At 43.6% G+C, this 24564-nt stretch overlaps 1 long non-coding RNA gene across 3 annotated transcripts; it reads left to right on the top strand.

Annotated features, from left to right (window-relative positions):
• Positions 1–3992: 3992 nt before the first annotated feature.
• On the top strand, positions 3993–22095 carry LOC147011214 (uncharacterized). 3 transcript variants are annotated; one of them, XR_015052323.1, is made up of 6 exons: positions 3993–6105; positions 6812–6964; positions 9123–9227; positions 13379–13433; positions 17241–17478; positions 19829–22095. It is a non-coding gene; the product is annotated as an uncharacterized LOC147011214 (long non-coding RNA). The 3 variants fall into 3 exon arrangements; XR_015052321.1 differs by lacking the exon at positions 3993–6105 and adding an exon at positions 6135–6489; XR_015052322.1 differs by lacking the exons at positions 3993–6105; positions 9123–9227 and adding an exon at positions 6135–6489.
• The last annotated feature ends 2469 nt before the right edge of the window (positions 22096–24564 follow it).

The following is a 24564-nucleotide window of genomic DNA, read 5'->3' as shown; positions in this document are numbered from 1 at the left end:
CTCAGTGGATGTTGAAGATCCCACGGTGCGTCTTTCGTGAAGAGTCAGCGAGTTATGGCCGCCACCCTGAACATAGCTGCTTGTCTTGACCTTTCTTCCAAAGCTCCTCGGCAATTTCCCCATAAATATTCACTTTTCTCGTTTATCACTCCAGCTTAGTCTCTTTTTATTAATTTACTAACAAATCCCACTCGTTGCTTCGCTGAAAGGAATACTGAGAGGGGGGGGAAGTGGGGGAATGGGGGATGGGTGTCGGATGGGGGGGGGTGAGGAGTGGTGGGGGGAAGGGAAAGCAGTGAGAGGAACAGAAGGCAGACGAGTGGTGGAGCGTTAATTACAATTCCTACTGTTTCATCATAAGGATTCTGCAAATAATAACGGTGACAATGGAAACAAAATAATGTCTGAAATCCATTATCTACCGGACATACGATAAACACCGCACAGAGGCAAACACCGCCCAGATGCGTCCAGAGACAAGCTGCCCAGAGACAAACACTGCTCGGATGCGTCTGGAATCGAACTCCCATCCAGACATAAATACCACCACGTCTGGGCAGTGTTTTTCACTTTTGGAGACAAACACTGTCCAGATACATCCGGAGCCAAGTTGTCCGGAGCCAAGCTGTCCAGGGACAAACTCCTGTCCGGACGCGTCCGGAGAATCAAACTGCCGTCCAGATATAAAGCCCGCTCAGACACTTTCGAAGACGAACGCCATCCAGATGCGTCCTGAGATTAACTTTAAACCATCAAAGTTCGTCTCTGGACCTGATGTGGGAGAGAGAGGGGTGGGAGGAGGTTGCTGCACTGTATTAGGAGGTGTTTGAGCAAGGATAGGACAGAGAGAGGCGTGGAGGAGGGGAGTTAGCAGAGAGAATAGGTTTTGCTTTATGAATGATACACACACACTTATAATGGAGTACACCACCCACCCTCTCCAGGATTAGCGACAGGAAGGGTCATGTTGTTGTCCTCTCTGGGGTACAAAGATTACAGTACATCTCAGCCCAGGTCTGTTCTGTGGTTGACGTCAGAAGCAGAGTATGCCTCAAGGATGTCAGGATTCCTCCAGATTTATTTTAGTTTTATGTTAAACCGCAGTAGTGACTTCACAAATGTAATCATATGTGTTTATGGTTTATAACATTTTAACCTCTTGTAGGCCTCTTATTCTTCCTCATTTTCAAGGCCCGTGAAATGCCACAATAAGCTATTTATACACGTTAACATGGCATTAGTATTCATGATATTTTGTAATAACATAAATATTATGCTATTATCATTAGTGCTCTTATTACTTTTCTTATTAGAAGCTGCTTTGGAAAAAACGCCACAATTAGCTATTTTAACACGGATATACACCTTAATGCAGACTTCACCCAAGGAGGAACACCCTCTTGGGGAGGAGGGTAAATAAAGTCGCTACAACCTCCATCATTTGATCCTTATAGTCCTGTCAAATTTGGATGAGATTGGATAAGTAACAACCGAATGTATTGAGGTGAAAAAAACTGTCAGACAGACAGACAGAGACACCAAGTTGCATATTTTAGTATGTGTGCGATGATTATTATTCAACGACATTTGAATAAACCGTACACGGTGAAATAATTGCTGGGACAAGGTTCAAGTCTCAATTCAAATATGGATTACACCAAAACAACAATACGAATTATGATCCTGATAGGTGCACGGACATAGACGTTAATACAGCGATGCTACTGTTAATTTTGCAATTGATCACTGGCTTTGACACCTGTAGAAGTTATTATAATACGGATCCTCAGCATCAAAAATCTACATGAATTGAACAGTTTCAAATGGAGCACCTCGCCGCCATTAGAGCATTTAAATTGCATCAGAAGTGGCAATAAATGCGAATGTTTGCTCGATGACAGAAGACGCCATTTGCATTTTGCATCCCCATCCCAACAGCCTACGCCATTTAGAATCCCGTGCGGACGTGGCGAACTTGCTGGTTGAGTCAAAACGATTTCATGCATTAGGTGTAGGAGTCTTCCACACTGCTTAAAGATGATTTGTCCTGGTCTATAATCGCTGGAGGAGTCCATGTGAGGAGCAGTCACGTTGAACCCCCAACAGAAGATCCTATCATACAAAAGGTCACACTGCACAAACTTTCCATGCTGTAGCTACCAGGAACAATGCAACACAATATTCGAATAAATTACTATCAGTGAAATTACTGCTGAGCGTTGGACTTATGAAGCCCATAAAGATTAAAGAAAAGTAAATGCTTAGGTGCGAAATATCTTTACTACGTACGCAAATATGATACACTTTTACCGACACGGCCTCCCTAGTGCGTACGTAATAAATAAATGGTTCCTCCAACCTTTGGTCCATAATTTTGTTTTTTAAGTTCGATTGCAAAAAGTTGCGTTAATAGGAAAAAATCAAAAACAACCATAAAGTGAAAATAATAAAAATATTAATCGTTATAATGATGATTGAAAGATCCATCAAAGCAAGTTAACATGTCAGGGCTAGTTAACTTATTTTAATGAAACTTTACTCGACCAAGTGATTTCGTAGCTTGTTTTTCTTGTGTCGAGCTACTCAATGCGATCCGATCTGTGATTAAAGGTTTACCTACAAATGTGGTCTCAGCAGTTGTATACCTGGAAGGAAGCTAAATGGTCCACATCCGATCAAACCACAAACTTTTTTTTTATCCATGGCGCACTCTTGCCAACGTGACCCGCTCTTGGTACCATATCAGATATTATACCAATTCTCCGATATGCACTCTCTTGACGCGTCTCCATCCCGTCTCGCCTTTAAAAGACAACACGCAATGTTCCTGAGGGTCCAGCTCTCAGACCGCTCCACAACTACTCGCTATCGGCGCGTGCATGCACAATGGAGTATGATGCCTGACATGCATGTACCAATGTTGTTCAAACTTGGCGATCAGATAATGAACGGTGCCTTACAAATGCACGTCATTTTATTTTTGAGATCAAATCCAAGATGTCCGACTGGCAGCCATTTTCTTATTTGAATGCCTCCCCAACCATTTCTCAGACATGCGTGGTCCGATTTTGTTCAAACTAGGCACAAACACAGTACATGATGGCATACATGTGTAACTCACTTTATTTTGTAATGTGATCAAAGATGGCTGACTGGTAGACTGGCGACCATTTTAGATGTAAAAAAAATCCGGTATCGTACACATCCTCAACCATTTCTCAGACATGCATTTACGGATCTTGTTCAAACTTGGTACCCAGATAATGAATGATGGCTTGCATATGCACGTCTTGTTTTTTTTTTTTCGAGTTCAGATCCAAGATGCCGACTTGCGGCCATTTTCGTTATAAAAATCCCGATGTTGAACACGTCCTCAACCATTCATCGGACGTGCCTTTGCCGATGTTTTTCAAACTTGGCACACAAATAAAGAATGATGGCTTTCATAATATGTACCTCATTTTTTTGTCGATATCAGATCCAAGATGGCCAACTGGTTGCCTTTTTCTTACTTACATGTGTCCTCAATCATTTCTGACATTGCACAAGGACATTACTTGATGGCGTGCGTACACGTGCACCTCAGTTTATTTTGCAATCTGATTAATGCTGGCCGACTGGTAGACTGGTGGCTATTTTAGTTGTACATAAATATGGGCTAGCCCTTTATCTCCGAACAGTAAAATTACAAAAACAACGAGGGCTGTGACTTTTTATGTCTTTTTTTTTTACTTTTATCTTCAAAAGGGGTGTTTTAATTAACCCAAACACACAATTTTCACTCTGGCACTTCCTTGGAGTTTTCTTAGTGTGCATGCAAAGTTTCAGGCTGCTAGGTTTTACAATTTTGTAATAATGGAGGAGACACACACACACACACACACACACACACACACACACACACACACACACACATGCCTTTTATTCGTATAGATTATCTCTGCCACCAAAGGCCACCATAACGGAGGTTATGTTTGCACCCCTGTGTGTCTGTTTGTCTGTGAACTAATATCTCGAAAGTTTGTGGATGGATTTGGACGGAACTTGGTGGACAGGTTTGGTGAGTGACAAGTACAAATTGTTTCAATTTTGGTGAAGATCCTAATCCGGATCCCACTAAGACTCTTTTGGAATTTTAAAAGTGATTCTTCACCATTGAGAGATGCAGGGGCCAAAAACGATATACTGGATAGCATGATATTTCAAAAAGTTGTGCACAAGCCTGGTGGTGGCTTAGTGGTTACGGTAGCTGGCTTGGAATCTTAGGGTTCTTAATTTGAGTCCTGCCACTCATTGAAATAGCACCAAGTGGGGTTGACTCAGCTTGTCGTTGGATATGTAATAGTTGGAAACAAGTGAGGGAATGAGCTGATTACAAAAAATGAGATTTGGGAGTGGAGGAAACAGTAACCTGCAAGGAAGAGGGTTATTAGATTGGATTACAGGGGGTGGAAAACATTGCAGGTTGGAATGGTGAATTTCATGATGTGGTGGTGAAAATCCGGTTTGAAGTCCTGGAAGGAAAAGTGTAATTGAACCGTCTCTGGAAGATGGGAGAGAAAGAAAGAGACAGAGAAGGGAGAGAGAGAAAAAAAAAGATTGATGGATGTGGCGTTAACACCCCGGCCCATACAGGAGAGCAGTACTTCATTGATCTAAGTACAAAGGTCTTGTAGTCTTTGAGTAGTTTAGGTTTATCAAGGAAAGACTTGGATTGACAAATAATGACCATTTTCTCGTTGGCTTTGGAGGCCAGCTTTGCTCAGTGGTCGGTCCAGGAGAACATCATGGTTTATATTGAGGCCGAGATGTTCAATGGACTGAGCCTCTTCCAGTGGCTGACCATGGAATTAGATAAGTGGGTTAATTTGATGATCCTTCCAGAATGACATGGTGAGACTGAGATTTGTCATCTATCTACCTGGTGTGTAGTGTATTCTTATTGGCAAAAACTGCCAGAAATTGTTCTGTCTGGTTTCTTTGCCAGGCTGTTTATATGTCACAAGTCTGCGATTTTGTGTTTGGCAGATAAGGCGAAATCACAAAGCATATGGGTGATGCTTAAGGTGCGAATAATGGGGATTCTCGACCTCGACTCGGTGTACATGGTAAACACCTGATAGGGCTGTGATTCCTGTGGCTCCGGTCCAACTAAGGCTTGTTTTAGAGTTTCTGAGGTTGGGAATACTGTCCTCGGCTTAATGCCCACACCTAACTTCCTGGAGGTGCAAACGTGGTATCGCTGTATTAAATGGTGGGGGTGGATTCTTCGCTACCCCACCTCGTTCTTTCAGATTTTACACTCAAGAGGTTGTGTGCCGCTACTCTTTCACGCTATTCCAAGGAAATGAAAGGTTCCACCAACTGTATTTGCTGCTTGCTTGACATTGCAATGGCTTTCCGCTCTTCTGTGATATTATGATCACATAATCATGGAGTTCTGAATGCCCAATGGGTTTTCCATCAATGGTTTTTCTCCACATTTGAGGTGGTTTTGATGGTATGTTAGATGTATTGTCAGGATTGGTTTTTCCTGTATTGTTCCAATTAATTATGTTCCCCACGGTTGACTTGTTGACTTGCTGATCATTAGGATTATTACAGGGATTTTGATGACACTGGAGGATGACTGCAGCTCAAGATTTGCTTTTTAAAACAACAGGTTTCATAAATGATTGGGACAAGGGCACAGAAAGTGAAAACGACAAAATTTGTGAGACAATCGAGTGGTGTGCTTAACTGGATGGTAGCAATTCCTCTGCTATTCTTAGCATTAATGTTAACATCGGCAGACTCGATCGGAAGCACAAGACGCACAGGAGAATTGACCAAAGTGTGATTGTGTGTGCGTGGTCGTCCTTGTGAAGTGCCAGGTGGTGTGGCACAGGCTGGTCTTGCAAGTCGTCAGAGATGACCCGGGACGTCTTGGTGCAGGCACGGCTTCAGATGTCTCTCCTGGTCTGGTGTTGCCCTTGGGTCTCCTCGGCTCTCCGTCTGGCTCTGCTGTCAGTGGCTGTGTGTCCGTGGATCTCTGCGCTGCCTGTTCTGTCCCTGCTGCTCCACTTCTCCTCCGCACTGGATTGTGTGACTCTGGCTTTGCCACTGGTACGGCGTCACGGGCTCTGTCGCGGCGCTCTATAGCCTCATTCATAGTGGTGCTGTGTATGTTAATCGACACACCTCACTCCATTTTAAGCAGCACCTCTGCTCCCTCCCACTCTTCCCCGCCACCTGCATGCACTCTCATGGCATCAAGGTAGCACAAATGTGACAGCCATTTGTAAAACCCATGTTTGGAAGGTTTAAAGTAGCACGTGTGTGCACTCCATATTGCCAAAATGTGTGTGTGTGTGTGTGTGTGTGTGTGTGTGTGAGTGGCTCCGTTGTAGCTCAGATGGAGACATCATGTTGAGTTGTGATGGAACAACAATGGGGGTGATTCAAGAATTTAACACTGATGAAGATGGAGAGAAGAGAAGGACACAAGAGGTTGAGGATGACGACGAAGCTAACGAGACATTGAATCTGGTCGACACTAATTGGCTGTTACAAACACTTAAGCTCACACTCATTAAGATATAACTGATGAATCATTAACCCCCAAAGTCGTTTTTATAACAATTTTTATTGTTGTGCAAGTCAAACATGAGTGGGTAATTCACTGTCTGCAAATGGAAGTCCTACGACTTTTGGGAGTAGAGTCGGCCCACTGTATAGGACATATATTCCATTATTTGTAACTAATCCTAATAATTATTACAACAATGCAAATTCCTTCATTTGAAGGTACTGTCTGTCTGTCGGTGAGCAGGATATCTCAAAAGGTTATTGACGGATTCGGATGAAACTTGGTGGAAATGTTGGCTGTGTGACAAGGACCAAGTGATTCGATTTTGCTGAAGGCCGGATCGAGATCCAGATCTATCAGTGGGATACAAAACGTAAACTGTTCAGCCTGGCGGAGGTATGTGCTCTACCAAGTATTCTACTTTGTTCGTTGTTACGACCAAGCATTATTCCACCACTCCTTTTTTTGTTGTTGCACAAGTCTCGTAAACACATGAACACCACGATGGCCTCAGCTTATAGGTTTCCAATATTTACCTTTTCATAGGTAAAGTATTTTAGTGTCCATTCAAAGTTTCCCTGAAGGCATTAAGTCATCCACATTATGTGGACTGGCCCAGGTGGATTAAAGGTATATTAAACCCTCCCTGCAGATCATTCATGGGCCAGCTGGGTTTTCACCAATAAGCTGCTGGAATGATGTTAACGATACTAGCTCAGTTTCTGGAAGTTAAAATCATTCATTCTGCCAAGTATGCTCAGCATTGGGCCACCACTCTTCCCCTTAGATAGCTGTTATTTCTAAGATGTCAGACCTCTGTGTGGCCTCAAGCCAGACAGAATCTTCCATTATCTGTCGCCCTCGTGTCAGGATAAAGTGAAATATAAACAGGCTTTCCACATCATTTGGAGCACTTGTTGTTTGCCTGGGAACGTGGTCGTGTGCTAATCTCAGATTGGCACCAAGCACTGGTTCGGGTGAGATATGACCAACATCAAGATGGGATAATCTAAATGACTATTGTTTTCCAATACACATTCCACAATTCCTTCCATGTGCTGCAGCATGACGTGAACTCCCTGTAAATAGAATAACAAGTACGTTATGTATTGGTATGCTTCACGTGTGCCGTGTGCCGGATTAGCATGCAGGCCCAAAGATTAGTAGGCTTGGCTCTACTTGGTCAATTCGCACAATATCTACACACTTACAATGATATAATAAGTGAACACAATGTGGCCTAATTCGACCTTGAGTTATTCCACCTGAAATAGTTTCCTCTGACCAATGCATCCTAAAACTCAATATTCACCTTACATTGGTGAATATAATTGTAGGATGCATCAGCCTGCTTAAATGACTTGCACGTAATTACTGATTTATGTCCTCCTGTTTATTAGTCATCCACTGCAAAAATGGCTTCTGATTGCATCATTCCTGGGGGTGTGGCTACGCTGCCAATGCAGTGCCCCCCCGCCCCCCACTGTGGGTCAGGGCAGGGATTTATAATCTGGCCTGGTGTGCTGGCAAATGACTGCTACCTCCTTTTGAAGGGTAGCGATAAATCTTCCTGGTCCACCGGTGAATGCTGACAGACGGGACCAGCAGTTTAATTTCTCCTTCTAACTTGCAAGGTGTCTCTTGTTGGTGTTTCTCTCTCTCTCTCTCTCTCTCTCTCTCTCTCTCTCTCTCTCTCTCTCTCTCTCTCTCTCTCTCTCTCTCTCTCTCTCTCTCTCTCTGTCTCTGTCTCTGTCTCTGTCTCTGTCTCTGTCTCTGTCTCTGTCTCTGTCTCTCTCTCTCTCTCTCTCGTTTTAGAAAAGCATCCACATTGTCCGTGACGTCATGAATCACTTTGCTTTGCTCCGTTTTATATACAACTAGACCTGTGAACCTGTTGGGTTCCCGTTGTGACAGCAGTTGATAAAAAAATAATAAATAAAAAAAATCATAGCTCCAGTGAACTCTACCGCTGAGGTTGTTTTCATTGATCAAATACTCCCGAAGAGTACTTCACTGAATCGGGAATTGATTTTTTAAATTATTTTTTTCGTTGCCCGATTTGAACAAAATTTGATACTGCACACCGCAGGACAATGTTGAGTGAGGTGGCCCTAAAAGTTTTGCGCTATCGTGTACCGTTTTGGCTGTATTTCGGGTACATACATACATACATACATATATACATACATACATACAAGATGAGAGGTTTAGTAATATATAGATAGATAAGCTCACACTCTATGATTCCTTATTGATTGTTCTTTGTTGTATTTTACTTGCATCTGTTTATTAAGCAGGGTGAGGTCATTATGTGATATTGGTGGAGGGGTGGTTTTCACAAAATTGGGAGTACTGTACTGGAAAGGGGAATGTTCATGTTTGATTCCCAAATATCGAATGATTATTTCATTTTCCGACCACATTCCCACTCTCTGAATACAAGGTTGTTCGGATAAGGTCAGGGGTCACATACTCACCCTTAAGCTGTTTAGTCTGAAGTTGCTTTCATGCACAACTATAAACTGTTCTCCTGGTGATTGGCATTGTACCAAAGGGTACAAATACCCCCAGGTAGGAGGAGGGAGTGAGGAGGGGGAAGAGGCGGGAATCAATGAAGGGGGCAGCGAGAGAGGAGGGTGGAGAGACACGAGGGGTTCAGGTACACACACACACACACACACACACACACACACACACACACACACACACACGCACACACACGTTTATTATTATTATTATTATCGATTTCTCTTATCTAAGGCTCATGCATGTCCTGTCTATACATATGTGCAGGACAAAGACAGGCGTAGATATGAACTTGTCGACAATGGAGAAATGTACATGATGTATTGGATTTGAACATGGGTTCTCGACATCATAAGCTGTAGATGAGATGGGAATCCTACCAGGGTTTAAGGCCTAGTCACACCTTGACGTTATAGCCAGCAATGGCAACGTATTAAAATGTATGTAAAACGCTGGCTTACGTTGAACTTTTGATGTTTTTTTTAAAGATTCGGACGTATTCATAACGACTTGGTCTTATGCACAACGTATTAGTAACGGACTTTGAACGTTTCGTTGTGTTATAGATAACTTATACCAACGAATGCTGAACCTGTTGTCGGCCTTCACAACCTATGCCCAACGATAGTCTAACTTAGGCATAGCGCGCGGCAGCGTATCACCGACGATGACGTGGCGTAGGTTATGAAAAGGCTGCCGCACAACGATTCAAATCATAACCGCCACAGAAAATGGAAGTGTCAACATCGCAGTCACACCTCGGCGATCTTGCCAGCGTATGCCGACCTCTGAAAAATGCGTCTAAAACGTTGGCGCACTTCGAATACGGTATGGGTAAGTTTGGTATGCGTGAATAGAACGCTAACGTACGCTATCATACGTCGTAGTCAGTGGAGTACGTCTTGTAATTTTAAACATGTTGAAAATTTTACGATGTACTTGCCGTATGACACACGTTCCACATGCGATGGGAATAAGTTGTACACACGATATGCGATCGTTGATACACATCGACACACGTTACTTGTAAGGCACTCATAAGTCGAAACACGTCAAGGTAATGGTTAGCGTCAGTGTTCCAGACTCCCGGTTTTTTTTTTCTTTTCAGTATGACGGTGTTCAGTGTACAGTGCGGTTATGATTTAAATCGTTGAGCGGCAGCCTATTAATTATATTATATTATAACCGCACTAGAAATCGCCGTGTCAAAATCACCATCATACCGAAGGAAGGAAGAAAAATGAAATAAAAAAATAAAACCAGGGAGTCTGGAACACTGATGCGAACCATTACCTTGACGTGTTTCGACTTCTGAGTACCTTACAAGTAACGTGTGTCGACATGTGTCAACCATCGCGCAACGTGAGTACAACACGTTACTCATAGGTTAGAAATAAGTTTCGGGTACGCTAAACATTACCTCGACGTGTTTCGACTTATGAGTAACTTACAAGTAACGTGTATCAACGATGGCATGTCGTGCCTACAACTTATGGCTAGCGTTATGCAGAACGTGTGAGTCATACGCTGGCATAAGTCTTAAAATTTCAAGCATGGAAAATTTGAGGACAACCAAAAAGTACAACGTTTAAAGCCAGCGTACACGACGTATGGCAGTGTTTTTCAGCGTGCTCTCAATGTTATCAAAACTTACCCATAACGTATTCGACGTGTACCAGCGTTTTAGACAAATTTTCCAAAAATCGGCATAAGCTGGCTAAAACGTCAAGGTGTGACTGGGCCTTTAACCTTGTTACACATAACCTCGTTCCCCTCTGGAACAGGTGTATTTGGAAGGAAATGTTTTGATTAGAGTTGATCGCTCTCTTGTATGAAAAGGAGTAACACAGAGGACGGTGTCTCAGTACAATGTTTGCACACTGTTTACGTGGATCCGTGTCCATGCAGGTTGACCATCCATTGGATGAAGGACTTTCTATACGTATGGCTGTTGACCCATGTCATTAAATCGGTCCAATGAGGTCGTTTTGAGGTCTTCAATAGGAAACGTCATCATTTTGTCTTTAACCCCCCCCTCACAACCTCCCTCTCCTGAAAACCACTGCTTTGACCACCAAAGACCATTTGTGAGAACCACCCAGCCATGATTAGAATCCTTTTTAAAGACCAATGGGCGACACTCCGAGAGGCGTGTAAAGGTACCGCCACCCCGAGACCGAAACGAAGCAAACCACAACATCACTGCATTTAACCACTTTACCAGTAAAACCACACACGGGTTCTTTTTTTTTGTTTTTTTTTTCCATTCAGCTTCGTGTTGTGCTTTTGTCCAAAACATTTTTTCCACACACCACAAGTCATGTGTGCTGGTTCTTTATGGAAGCAAAATACATATACTGGATCAGTTTGTTCTCCTGACCAGGAACCGTGGATCTGAGCTGGGATTTACTACCGAGAGCGATGCAATTCCAGACCCGTTGGCATCATTGCCCTCAGAGGTCCTTTATAGACATTGAAACACACACACAGAAATACACGTACGTCTTTTAACTTTTCTCGAAAAATTTTGGTTAATCCTCTCTATCCAGCTCGGGTCTCTCAAGGTTTCTCCTGATTCAGTCTGTCCTGGACATGGGAGATTGTTCTCCAAGCAGGTCCTCCGCAGATGAATGCCACCTGGGCATAGTCTGATGGTGAGCTGAAAGTCCTTCCTTGGTGCATCTCAACTCCTTTAGAACTTACCATGTACTGTGTGATACAATGAAGGTACGCATTCGCTCTATGAGCCTGATGTTAGCTTCAGGTCTTATAGGTTCTTGAGTTCAAGCCACTGTCGGCCGTTGAAGTAACACCAGGTGGGTTGACTCGGCCAGTCATGTGTCCGAGGTCGGCGAAATGAGTACCAGCTGACTGGGAACATCAAGCGGTACAGCTGCACCCCAAAAATGATGCAGCCAATCAGCCACAGGCTGGCTGCATCACGTTTCCAGTAACTTCTGAAATATTCCTTAAGATTCTTGCTCAACACTCCAACGCAAACGCTGCGGTGCTAGCAGCTGTCTGTGAAATAAATAAATAAATAATGCATCTAATCTTGTTATCGGAATCCTGTGTGAGCTGGAACAAGATGGCTCAGTAACTGTGATCGAACACGGTTTCCCACAAAATCTCTGACGTTTGTTTTCGGACTAAAGGTGACTCTCAAACTTCCTAAGAACTTGGGGAATTATTTAACGGCTCCAACGATTCTCACTACAGGAGGGGAGTTTTTAGTGCAAGTCTTTCACGAGCTGACTGGCCAGGCCTGAGGTTTGACGAAGATGATCCGGACAGGAATTTCTAACTTGTTTAGCTTGGTGGCGATAAGTCGCCTCCTCTTCACGGCCGACACCCGAGGATCTTTAACGTCTACCAACTAATATAGTGTATCACACGGGACGGCCGGCTTAACGGCCAGCACTCTGGGTGTGGTATTGATGCCAAAATGCAAATTGTACCAATTCAAGGTCACAAGCTGGGTTTACACCTCCACTCGTTCGTTCCTCTTCCCAGCACCTGTGGAATCAACTTACATCCTCATCAATCTCATCCTTCTATCCAGGTGTTCAAGACAGCAGCTGTTCACCACCATCTCAGATCATCCCCCATCCAAAATCGTGATTTTTTTTTTCTTACCCTCGATAACCCACTTGTCCACCTCCTTCCAGATTTACAGTTTTTCCTTCCAGAGAGTTTCCTTCTGTGTCCATCTTGTCCACGTGCATCCTCCCCTACCCCGACACCCATAGTTTGTCCAAGTCTCCCTCTAATTTGTCCTTCAACCCAGTTGGTGTCCCCCCTCTCTCTCTCCACTGTTACTTTTGTTCCGTCATTGTGTCGTCATCGGTTGAGTATTCTTGCTCTTCCACGAGCCTCGACTTTGCATCCAAAAATAAAGAATTCTGGGTCCTCCACTGGTCAAATGTCATTTCCAACTCAACGGACTTGTTTCGGAGCTGGCGTTTCGTCCTTATTGTTCCAGTGTATCCAATCAGGTCTTTGTCTGTGTCTGTGTCTGTGTCTGTGTGTGTGTTTTTTCGAGACGGTGTAGTTGTCTGAATGCAATGTGAGTCATTTTCGGGGCTAACAATGGTAATTTAATTGTTGATTGTCTCAAAGAGCAATTGTAGCGATATGCACTCGTAATGTAAAACTTGTACATCTCAAGAATATTCGATCAACATACTGTACTTGGTTAAACAATGACAGCGAGAGTACAATGTGGTAAGCAAGAATTGCCTGTGATAACATCTCTTGCATTTGTTTTTTCCCGTCCTGCACTAGATCGAGGCTCATGGAAGACCGAGGTGACCCGAGGGTGAAAAGCAACGAACTGACAGTAAGTACATTCATCAATGGAATGAACAAATTGGAAAAGAGAAGAGAGAAGGAAACAATAAAGGGTAACCTGCACTTTCTTCGTTCGTGTGCAGCACAGGGCTGCGGGGTAGCATCATTGACTGAGGTCTGCAGATGTCCTCTGCTGATTAGGGCAGGAATTAGTCACTTGTTCAGGGTGCCGGTGATGGCTCACCTCCTCTTCATGAATGTTTAACGTCCACCAATGAATGCCGGCAGACGGGACGTCCAGTTTAACGTCCATCCGAGGGACGACACACCATTGATGAATCACCCTGCCTGTGAAACACCGCGATGACGGTTTATACAGTAGCTGGGTCGGTATTCAAACCAAGGCGAGTGTGCATTGGGCCATCGTTTCAGCCCAACCTGCAAGTGAAGGTGATGGGTTAGTGGGGGTTAATTGGTTCTGTGTGAGAGGTTAATCGGGGGGAATGGGTTTACAAGACAAGCCGATCAGGGTGAAGGTGATGGGTTAGGTGGGGTTAGTGGAGGTTAGTTGGTTCTGTGTGATAGGTTAATCGGGGGAATGGGTTTAAAAGACAAGCCGATTCAGAGTGAAGGTGTCACGTACAATAAAAGTAAGAGGAGAACGACACACGAAGGATGATCTCAGTGGATGAAACGAACAAATTGTGGTTTTCAGTGTCTTGGTTTAAGTAGATGGGAGCAGGTTTTGTTTGAGTCGTGTTCATATTGAAACTTGCATCGTTTCGCATCCCTATCTGTGTCCATTTCATTGATTTTTACACAATGGCTTTGTGGCTGTGTTTGCGACAGCGGCCTTGTCATGCCATGCCTTGCCTGCCCACCTTTGCCATCCATGCTTACTGCCCATGTCCACCAGCCCCGTTGTGTTTTGCATTTTCCCCTCCCCTTGTTCATTGCCATGTGCGCCAGGATCCCCGCGCAAATTGCAGGGACTGCCTTGTAGACAGCTGCAACACGGGACTGCACCAGCGGCCCGTGCACCGGTTGTTTGTTCACTGCATTCATTTTAATAAGGGGGGGGGGGTGCCTTGGACTGCGCTTGAGCAGCCTGGCCCCCTGCTTGTGACTGTTGTTTTTCTTGCTGAGTCCATCAATCCTGGGCCATGGAATAGTGTAAATTATAAGGTTAAGTTGTTAAGTTGTGCATTGTAAATGTGTTTTGCGCCCCCGGCATGTAAGTCTTAGCGCCGGCAATTTATTTAAGTCGTCTGTATGAGTGGGTTTGTTTAGATAGTTACTCAGCCCGTAGGTTATTTATTTTGGGGACACAAATACCATGAATGTCACACTCAGGGATCCGAAGGTAAATCGTACTAGGGGAGAACTACACATGATGGCACACGAAAATTCGGCTACTCGGGACGAGTCTGTAAAAAGGGGAGGGGGTAGTGTTACGGCTGTGGAAATTCGCAATACACCATAAAGGACCTTAAATCAGTTATGACGATAAGTAATTGTGTAGTTAGAGTTCCCCACCGTTGTTTAAAGGGAATTTCCGTGTTCACCGGGCTGCGATCCTTTAAGATAGCCGTTTTTCTTTTCTCTATCATTATTTTGGACCAATCATCCCCCAACAACCAAATCAACACCACCAACCATACCCCAAAACCAAATCGCCACCACCAACATCATTCCCAAACAAGTACAACTCAAACACCACCACCTTCGCCTCTTTACCTCCACCACTCCACCCAGCAAACATCGCTTCACCGCCATTCTCAAACGACGCCTGCCAGCAACCAAATCGCCACCACCAAAACCCTTCCCAAACCATCGCAGCAAACTCCCACCACCTCCGCCTTTCTACCACACGTCGTACCATGGGTTGTGAATGCGTTCCTTTCGCCTCAAAAAGCGGATCAGGAATGCTTCACGCCCCCTTTTCATTCGCCCAATGGCTGAGCATCGGGTGGTGTGGCCCTGCCTCCGAACCCGCTGTGATCCAGAAATTTGCATGTACGCCCCTCCCCCGGGCTATATAAGTGCGAGCACGGTGCAGCTCGCAGAGCAGTCAAGTGGGAGCGGCGGAGTGTCAGCAGAAAAAAGTCAGTCAAGTGGGAGCGGCGGAGTGTCGGCAGAACAGTCAAGTGGGAGCGGCGGAGTGTCGGCAGGAAAGTCAAGTCTGGAGGGTCTGGAGAGCGCGGAAAAGTGGGAGCAGAGAAGTGGCAGCAGCAGTGTCGGCGGGGCAGTCGAGTCTGCAGTGTCGGCGGTGCAGTCGAGTCAGCAGTGTCGGCGGGGCATTCGAGTCGGGAGACGGAGCTCGAAGCCGACGGGAAAGGCAGACGGCGAGCGCCGGAGAGAGAGCTCGCCGACCCCGCCAGGGGCACGAAGCCAGGCGCAGCTACGCTGACATCGCGGCTTGCCCGCCATCATGCCACGAGGGCGCGGGTAAGACCCTTCGGTCTCGTGGACCTGGCCACTCCTCCAGGTTCCACGCACATTAGGCCCATGGGCCCAGTCTGACTCCCTTGTCTATGAGGGGGTATTTTCTTGCTTTTTCTTTGAATGCGTGTTGTGGCGCCGAGTCCTGTAAGTAGAATTGTTTAAGTGCATGTAAATAAACATTGCTTTATTCGGTTGTAACTCTTGCTTGTAAATTGCATTCTTACTGTATGGCTGTGAATACGTGCTTGCCTTGTCTGAGTGCGTAATAAATGTACTTGTCGAACTGTTCCCCGTTTTGTTGCGTCCTTTCCTTTGTTTGAAAGTGCCATCTTGCATCACGGAAGGAATTGGTAGAAGGGTGTAAGCACCCGGTAACTAATCATGTCCGTCGGGGCCGGCGATAACACCGCTCGGTTATCACTGAAGCACGGAACGGACCGCTTAAGCGGTTTGTGTCCTAGGTCGGCCAGCGGCAAGGTACAATCGCCCGGTTAACTACCCGCGCAGGTACTTAGGTAGGTCGAGTTTGGCGAACAACCCTATCCTGCGCGGGTAGCCGATTGGCACGATTGTGGTGTGGTCGAAAGACCCACCCGTGACTAGCTCCTGACGATAGTTCCAAGGAGGGTCACGACTGAATTGTCCGTTCCGGTGGGCGACATGGTCGCGGTTTGAGTTACCTGACCGATCGCACACCGGGCGGGCCGCAATTTGTAACAGTATTATAACTTGTTCCAAGAAACCACTTCAGCAAGACGCAGATTATTCACATGAACAGCCAAACTTGTGCCCATGGTTGCTTGGGTCAATTGAATATAAAACTTGAGGCAGAGAGTTGAAGCAGGCTCTTAAAGCTTTTTCTGTTAGTGGGTTGGTGGCTGGCTCATGACGTGGAGCAGAGGGATGTTTGTTGTGTGCATTCTCGATCACTTCGATTTGCTGTTTAATCATGGATGCATATCATGTTTGATGCTTAAAATATCCCTCAGATATGCGCACATGTGTTTTATTATGTCTTGAATTATGAATCACGTTGTCTTGGGTTGCTCCAGACAGTGAATGAATATAATGTTTGTAGGGAGGGATTGATCATGAGCGTGTGAGAATTCCTCACTCGTGCTGCGGCCGCCGTGGGATTGATAATGGATTAAAGCTCTGACTTTCCCATTGTTTGAATGGTCCCATGAGATAACTTTGCATCCATTTCTGGCTTTTAACACTATGTTGCATACATAATACATAAATGGTCTCCTCGAAATAACATAATTTGAATGGCCATTGTAGAATATTAAATAATAATGCATACATTATAGTCTTGGTGACATGGTAAGTCTAGAGATATGTGCACACTCCACGGAGACTGTGGTTGTATCTCAGCTTCGCCATGAATGGGAAACTCTGTGTTTTGTAGGAAGGGAAGGAAACCCAGCAGGGGAGCCTCGTGAGTGGAGGAGGCCAACGAGCCGACCACGTGCCTCGTGGTTGCAGCAGGTTGATCAGCATCTCAAGGAGATTGGGATGGGCCAGGCATCTGCCTGGGGGATGGCCAGACGGAGGTCCCTGGATTACCGGTGGGAAGTGGACGCAGCGACTCGCTGCTCTGGCGCATGCTCTGGCGCAACAGCACACCTGATCTGAAGGGCATAAATGTATGTGCCATCCCTCGGATAGACATTAAAGCTTACTTTGTTGAAGGGTTGCTATGTGTGGACTTGTTTTCAGCAGCAATGCTCGTCATCGAGTCCTGCCTCTCTCCTGGTAATGTTCAGTGACTCGAGAGACGTTTCCAAATTTTTGATTTCATACTTTACGTTGATGGACCATTGTTCTCTGGAAATGTGATTTGTAATGATTTTAACATCCTGAAAAGTAGGAAATTGCCTCCAATTGCTCAGCCCAGCAAGCTGAGGTGTTTTGTTTTAATTCATGCATGTTGCTTAGCAATAGGCCAAATTGTGACAATTTACACTGACTCGCACCGTGCGTTTGGTGTTGTGCATGATTTTGGTGCCTTGCGGTGTGAACGATGATTTATAACATCCACCGGCACTCCGGGAAAAATGGTCAGTTAATTGCTAACTTGTTACAGGCAATCCTGTTGCCCTCTCTAATTGCAGCTATCAAGTGTGATGCCCAAACAGATGAATTGAATGATGATTCTTTGGTAACTGCTGCAACAGACAAGTTTAAAGTCACGACCATTTCCCAAAACTCCCTATTGGTATTTCAATGCTTTAATACCGGTCTCCTTGCAACATATGTGTTTTAAAAATTGCTCCTCTTGACGATGTCCCTGCTTTGCAAGCAGCTGTTAATACTGCAGAAAGAGATTTATGGTTGGCTCTTTGTCCTCCATTCGGGATGATAAGGATCTGAAGATTACTGGACGATGTCATAATCCTCCTACGTCATCCAGATACAAATTTGCTGATGATTCTAAGAAATAAATAAAAATAAAAATTTACCTGGAAAATTTGTTTACTGCCAGACAAGTTTAAATTAGCCAGGTTCCCTTCCTGTAACTTTATTGTTAATGAGATCGACCGCTAGCCAAAAATGGGCATATGTCCACATGAGATTATTATGAGAAGACCAATGAGGTTGACATTTTCACTTCCATCAAGTATAAAAGGAATAGATAACACAATTTATATTTTGTATTGCCTTAAATCGTGCTGCCAGGAGTTTATATGTGCAGGTGAAGTAAGCATTGCCAGGAGCAAGCTTCCGCTGACTGCCAAAGCTTCACAAATGGTGACTTTGTCTATACAGACTCACAAAGAAAGAACACCCTGCTGCCAAAGTGGTCTGGGTGCCTGTCAAGTTTTATAGCTTGACAACTTGCACTGCTGTAAAATGTCAAGGCAAAGCAGCATGAACCAACCCCTCCCACTGCAAAAGAGTCCACAGTACGGAGAATCCCGAGAAAAGACTCCTAAATGATCGCCCTGTGACTATTATGACAGCCTTTCTCGTTTTCTGTTTAATTACTCCTGTTTAATTAACGTAACAATGCGCAACCCAGCTTTGAATTATTTATATCCAACAGCACAACAGTGTGTTTTGACTTGTTTAGGGATTGGGGTGCTCTCATGGTCAATCGGACCAACGAGTAATACTTGTGGTAATGTTTTCATGTGCATTCATCAGAAAAGTGATTTCCACACACCTGCTTACTGGGTTGGTCGTCACATACATTGACATGGGGGAGAGTTAGCAGCTAGTGGGGGGTGTGTACGGTAACTGAGTTAATTACTTTTGCATTCCCCATTTCAAATTTTGCAACGAAGTAAGCGGGGTGCTTTTAACACTGACTTGGCCTTTATGACCATCTTTCCTCAGTATGGAAGTGCTAAGGTACCTGTAAATATATAAATAAATAAAAATGGCAGCTGCTTTGGAACCACTTGCAAATGAAACTGTGGATTATTTAGCAGATATTAATATCAAAATGATTGCAATGTGAACAGTAGCTATGCAAAATCGAATCGCTTTGGATTTAGTATGGGGGCGGAGGTGGATGGGAGTGATGTGCTCTTATTGAGTTTGTATGTTGTACTTGTATCCCAGACAATTCAGAACACATTACAAGTTTGAGAAAAATTAAAGAATAAGAAGCTAACTTTCATAATTATTATACAGGTGGTGGAATATTTTCTTGGTTAAAAGGGATCTTTGGAGGATGGTCGATAAAGCTGTTGCATTGAATTTTTTTTTTATTCGACTAATGTTATTTGATGTTATCACAGTACTTTTAAATGTGCTACTATAACATTGCCATCACTGATTGCCTCATGCTTTGAGAGGAAAACTACACCTGTCATGATTTCTCAACAAACATCTCATGAACAGGATCCTGATATTGAAGAGAAGTTTCATAACTTGTGCAAAATTGTGATTGAGAATGCATAGTTTGATGTCATGAGTAGATTCTATGACTGTGGACAAATGTTATCCTTAATGCACTTATCAGCCTTGTTCCCTGAACCCTACGCCCAGCTGTGTTGAAAATGGCTGGATCACCCATGTTGTGTAGATCCCTACCACAATGGTTTAAGGGCCTACTTCTTCTCTTACTACGGTGGCCTAAAGAAAAGAAAAAAAAAGCAGGAGGTGAGGATGGGGAGTGTCAATAATTTCCTTTTCAAGCATTTGTAATTGGTATTGCCAGCTCAAAGTGTGAATGAATAAATAAATTGTTCCTCACTCATAAAACATTATTTTAATTTGGTAAAATGCTGCAGTTGAGAGGATTCCATTAAATACATGATTATCCATGTATTATGTGTAAAACATACATCTGCCTTCTGTTGATATTGATTTATTTTTGATTAAAACTGTGTAACAACTTGGAAATGTTGCATAAGTTCCAGGAAGAATTACGGATATCAATTATTACCTGATTAAACATAACTTCAGATATTTCTTATTTAGTTCACAAATTTAATGAATACAATTCATGGCTTTTTGTGTAGATGCATTGTAAAAGCTTCTGTGAGCAGCGGCAGTCAATGTCATGTTCTTTATCAATGCTGAGAACGTGCTGAACTAATGATTCACTCCCTTGATCTGTGTAACTGTCTGTACTTCCAAACCCTGGGGAACCTCGAAGTAAGGGAGCTGTTGTGTTCTTTTCTGATTGGCTGTACTTGGGCCTTGCCCACATTGTTTAGAATGTTTTCACTCCTTTCCCAGAAGTAGAAAGCACATATTTTAATTTCGAATTTTGGGAATAATTACACTTTCGCAGATGAAAAGCTATTTTCATTTCCCCCACTTAGCCCTTACTCGATACATAAGACTTGGGTTAAAGGCCCAGTCACACCTTGACGTTTTAGCCAACTTATGCCGATTTTTGGAAAATTTGTCTAAAACGCTGGTACATGTCGAATACGTTATGGGTAAGTTTTGATAACATTGAGAGCACACTGAAAAACACTGCCATACGTCGTTGTAAGCTGGCTTTAAACGTTGTACTTTTCGGTTGTCCTCAAATTTTCCATGCTTGAAATTTTAAGACTTATGCCAGCGTATGACTCACACGTTCCGCATAACGCTGGCCATAAGTTGTAGGCACATTATGCGATCGTTGACACACGTCGACACACGTTACTTGTGAGTTACTCATAAGTCGAAACACGTCGAGGTAATGTTTAGCGTACCCGAAACTTATTTTTAACCTATGAGTTATGTGTTGTACTCACGTTACGCGATCGGTGACACACATCGACACACGTTACTTGTAAGGTGCTCATAAGTCGAAACACGTCAATATAATGGTTAGCGTCAGTGTTCCAGACTCCCTGGTTTTTTTTTTTTGGTTTTTTTTTCTTCCTTCCTATGGTATGATGGTGATTTTGACACTTCGATTTCTAGTGCGGTTATAATATAATATAATTAATAGGCTGCAGCTCAACGATTTAAATCGTAACCGCACTGTACACTGAACACCGTCATACCGAAAAGAAAAAAAAATACTGGGAGTCTGGAACACTGACGCTAACCATTACCTTGACGTGTTTCGACTTATGAGCACCTTACAAGTAACGTGTGTCAATGTGCGTCAACGATCGCTTATCGTGCGTACAACTTATTCCCATCGCATGCGGAGCGTGTGTCATACGGCAAGTACGTCGTAAAATTTTCAACATGTTCAAAATTACAAGACGCACTCCACTTACTACGACATATGATAGCGTACTTTAGCGTTCTATTCACGCATACCAAACTTACCCATACCGTATTCGACGTGCGCTAGCGTTTTAGACGCATTTTTCAGAGGTCGGCATACGCTGGCAAGATCGCCAAGGTGTGACTGCGATGTTAACACTTCCATTTCTGCGGCGGTTATGATTTGAATCGTTGTGCGGCAGCCTTTTCATAACCTACGCCACGTCATCGTCGGCGATGCGTGCAGCGCGCTATGCCTAAGTTAGACTATCGTTGGGCATAGGTTGGGAAGGCCGACAACAGGCTCAGAATTCGTTGGTATAAGTTATCTATAACACAACGAAACGTTCTGTGTCCGTTACGAATACGTTATGCACAAGACCAAGTCGTTATGAATACGTCCGAATCTTTAAAAAAAAACATCAAAAGTTCAACGTCAGCCAGCGTTTTGCATACATTTTAATACGTTGCTATTGCTGGCTAAAACGTCAAGGTGTGACTGGGCCTCAAGGGAGTTTTTTTTCCTTAAGAGAGTCTGGTTGATGGATTTTTTTTTCTCTCCAGCACGTGCGCATGTATGTTATTAAACATTCAACTTTGTATGCTCAACCTGAGTGGAAATTGAGTTCATTTCTTCTACATTACCAACTATAGTACTTATTGTATTCAACCCAGAAACCTTGAGTAGCTTTCACCGATAAACAACATTGCATTTATATAGACATTTCAGGGATATGTGCACAATCATTATTCTTTACAAACGGCTGTGTGGGACGGGTGGAAAAATAATTTGGCTCAATATTTAGAAAACATGTTAATGTGGCAAATGGCTCAGAAATCGGGTGTCATTTCACAACAACTCGCTCAGGGTGACTGAGCACAAACCACTCGCTCTGAATGACATGGCGCAGCAAAAGAGTCCGCAGAGAGTGAACGATTTGCTCAGAATAACGTAGCACAGTACTGCTATCGACAATGGGCAAGTGACTTAAGCACTCATGCAAGCACTCCAATTAAATGGTTGATAAGGAACAGTTGGCCAGGTTGTTGCTGCATACTATAAAGGATACCTTTAACTTTAAAACTGTCTTCACCGCACATACAGCAGTTAATGAAATAAAATGACTTTATCCTCAAAAGCGTTGCTGTTTAATGCAAAACAACCCTGGAGACAAAGCAAAGTTCAATCGCCCGTGAAATAAACATTGCAGGAAATCTGCCATTTTCGCCAGAAAATCTGAAAAACAACACATTTTACATAAGAAACCTAATTCATGCAAAAACGGTCTTATTTCCCTAAAACAAGTGTTTTTAACAACACATTTTAGGTTGATGTGACTCCACTTTTTGTTCCAAATCACTATTCTAATTCAGAAATGCATGTTTTTCATCAAATATTGTGTATTTTGCCTTCTTCCAAGGAAAACAAAATATTTTACATAAGAAACCTTATTCATGCAAAAGTGGTTGAATTTGCCAAATACAAGCGTTTTAAACTACACATTCACTTGTTCTGACTCAGTTTTTTGTTCTACATCACTAGTCTCATGCAGAAACGCATGCTTTTCATCAAAGAGTGTATTTTAACTTGTTCTAAGGAAAACAAAATATTTTACACAAGAAACTTGATTCATGCAAAAACGGTTGAATTTACCGAAAACAAGTGTTTTTACCAACACATTAGCTTGTTTTGACCACGTTTTTTTTGTTCCAAATTACTATTCCAAAGCAGAAACGTGTGATTTTCATCAAATATTGTGTATTTTGATTGTTTAAGGAAAACATAATATTTTACATCAATAACCTTATTCATGCAAAAACGGTCTTATTTACCGAAAACAAGCATTTTTTTACCAATACACGAGTTTGTATTCACTCCGTTTTTTTCTTCTAAATCACTATTCTAAAGCAAAAACGCATATTTTTCATCAAATATTGTGTATTTTAGCTTGTTCTAAGGAAAACAAAATATTTTACACGAGAAACCAAATTCATGCAAAAACAGTTGAATCTGCCAAATACAACCGTTCTAAACAACACATGAGCTCGTGCTGATTCCATTTTTTATTCTATATCACTATTCTAATGAAGAAACGTGTGTTTTTCATCTTTATCAATACCTGAGCAATTATGTTCAGAAAAGGGACCATCTGTACATTATGTATGCAAATTTATGTACTCTCATCACACTATCACTTCTGCTACTGGAGTTGGATGCTACAGAAGGTTGACAGAGGATACGTTATCATCCCTGTTTGCCTCTCTGTTTGTGATCATTGAACCACGTCTCCGGTCTGATGTCCCCAACCCACAACCAAAGCAACGAGTGGTGAGCGTTCGAGAGGAGGGGAAGGTTTGAGATTATTTTATCAAGGTCCAACTCACCCGTCCTTTTCATGGCACGACTGGTCAGTCAGGTCAGGTATGGGAGCATGCGCCAGAGCAGCGTGTCGCTGCGTCCACTTTCCGCCGGTACTCCAGGGACCTCCGTCTGACCATCACCCAGCAGATGCCTGGCCCATCCCTATCTCCTTGAGATGCCGATCAACCTGCTGCAACCATGAGGCATGCGGTCAGCCCATTGGCCTCCTCCATTCACGAGGCTCCCTCACTGAGAGAATCTGGTGAGCAGGATCAGCGTCAGGAAAATGAGCCACATGTCCATACAGCCGCAACTGGTGCTCACGGACGATACAGGTAACAAATCTCATTTGAGTCTCTCTCAGCAATTCCTCGTTGGACACAAAGTCCAACCAGCAATAGCCAAGGATTCTCCGAAGAGATCTGGTACCAAAGGAATTAAGTCCCCGTTTCACATCCCGAGTCAGATTCCAAGTCTCACATCCATAGAACAAGGTTTAAAGCACAAAAGACCTGAACACTCAGACTTTTGTCCTCCCGCACAGGTACCGGCAGCGCCACACCCCATGATCCAGTGAATCCAGGACTCCCCCAGGCCCGAACCAGACGTCTATTGACCTCTGGCTCACAGCCAGCAGAGACATGAATATCACTGCCAAGGTAAGTGAATGTCTCCAAGACCTCAACATCCTCACCACAAACGG

This window comes from Eptatretus burgeri, chromosome 16, assembly GCF_056783735.1.
Source record: "Eptatretus burgeri isolate ZD-2024b chromosome 16, Ebu_testis_v1, whole genome shotgun sequence".
NCBI lineage: Eukaryota > Metazoa > Chordata > Myxini > Myxiniformes > Myxinidae > Eptatretus > Eptatretus burgeri.
The sequence above is the reverse complement of the archived record's forward strand: the minus strand, read 5'-3'. Positions and strand labels throughout refer to the sequence as shown.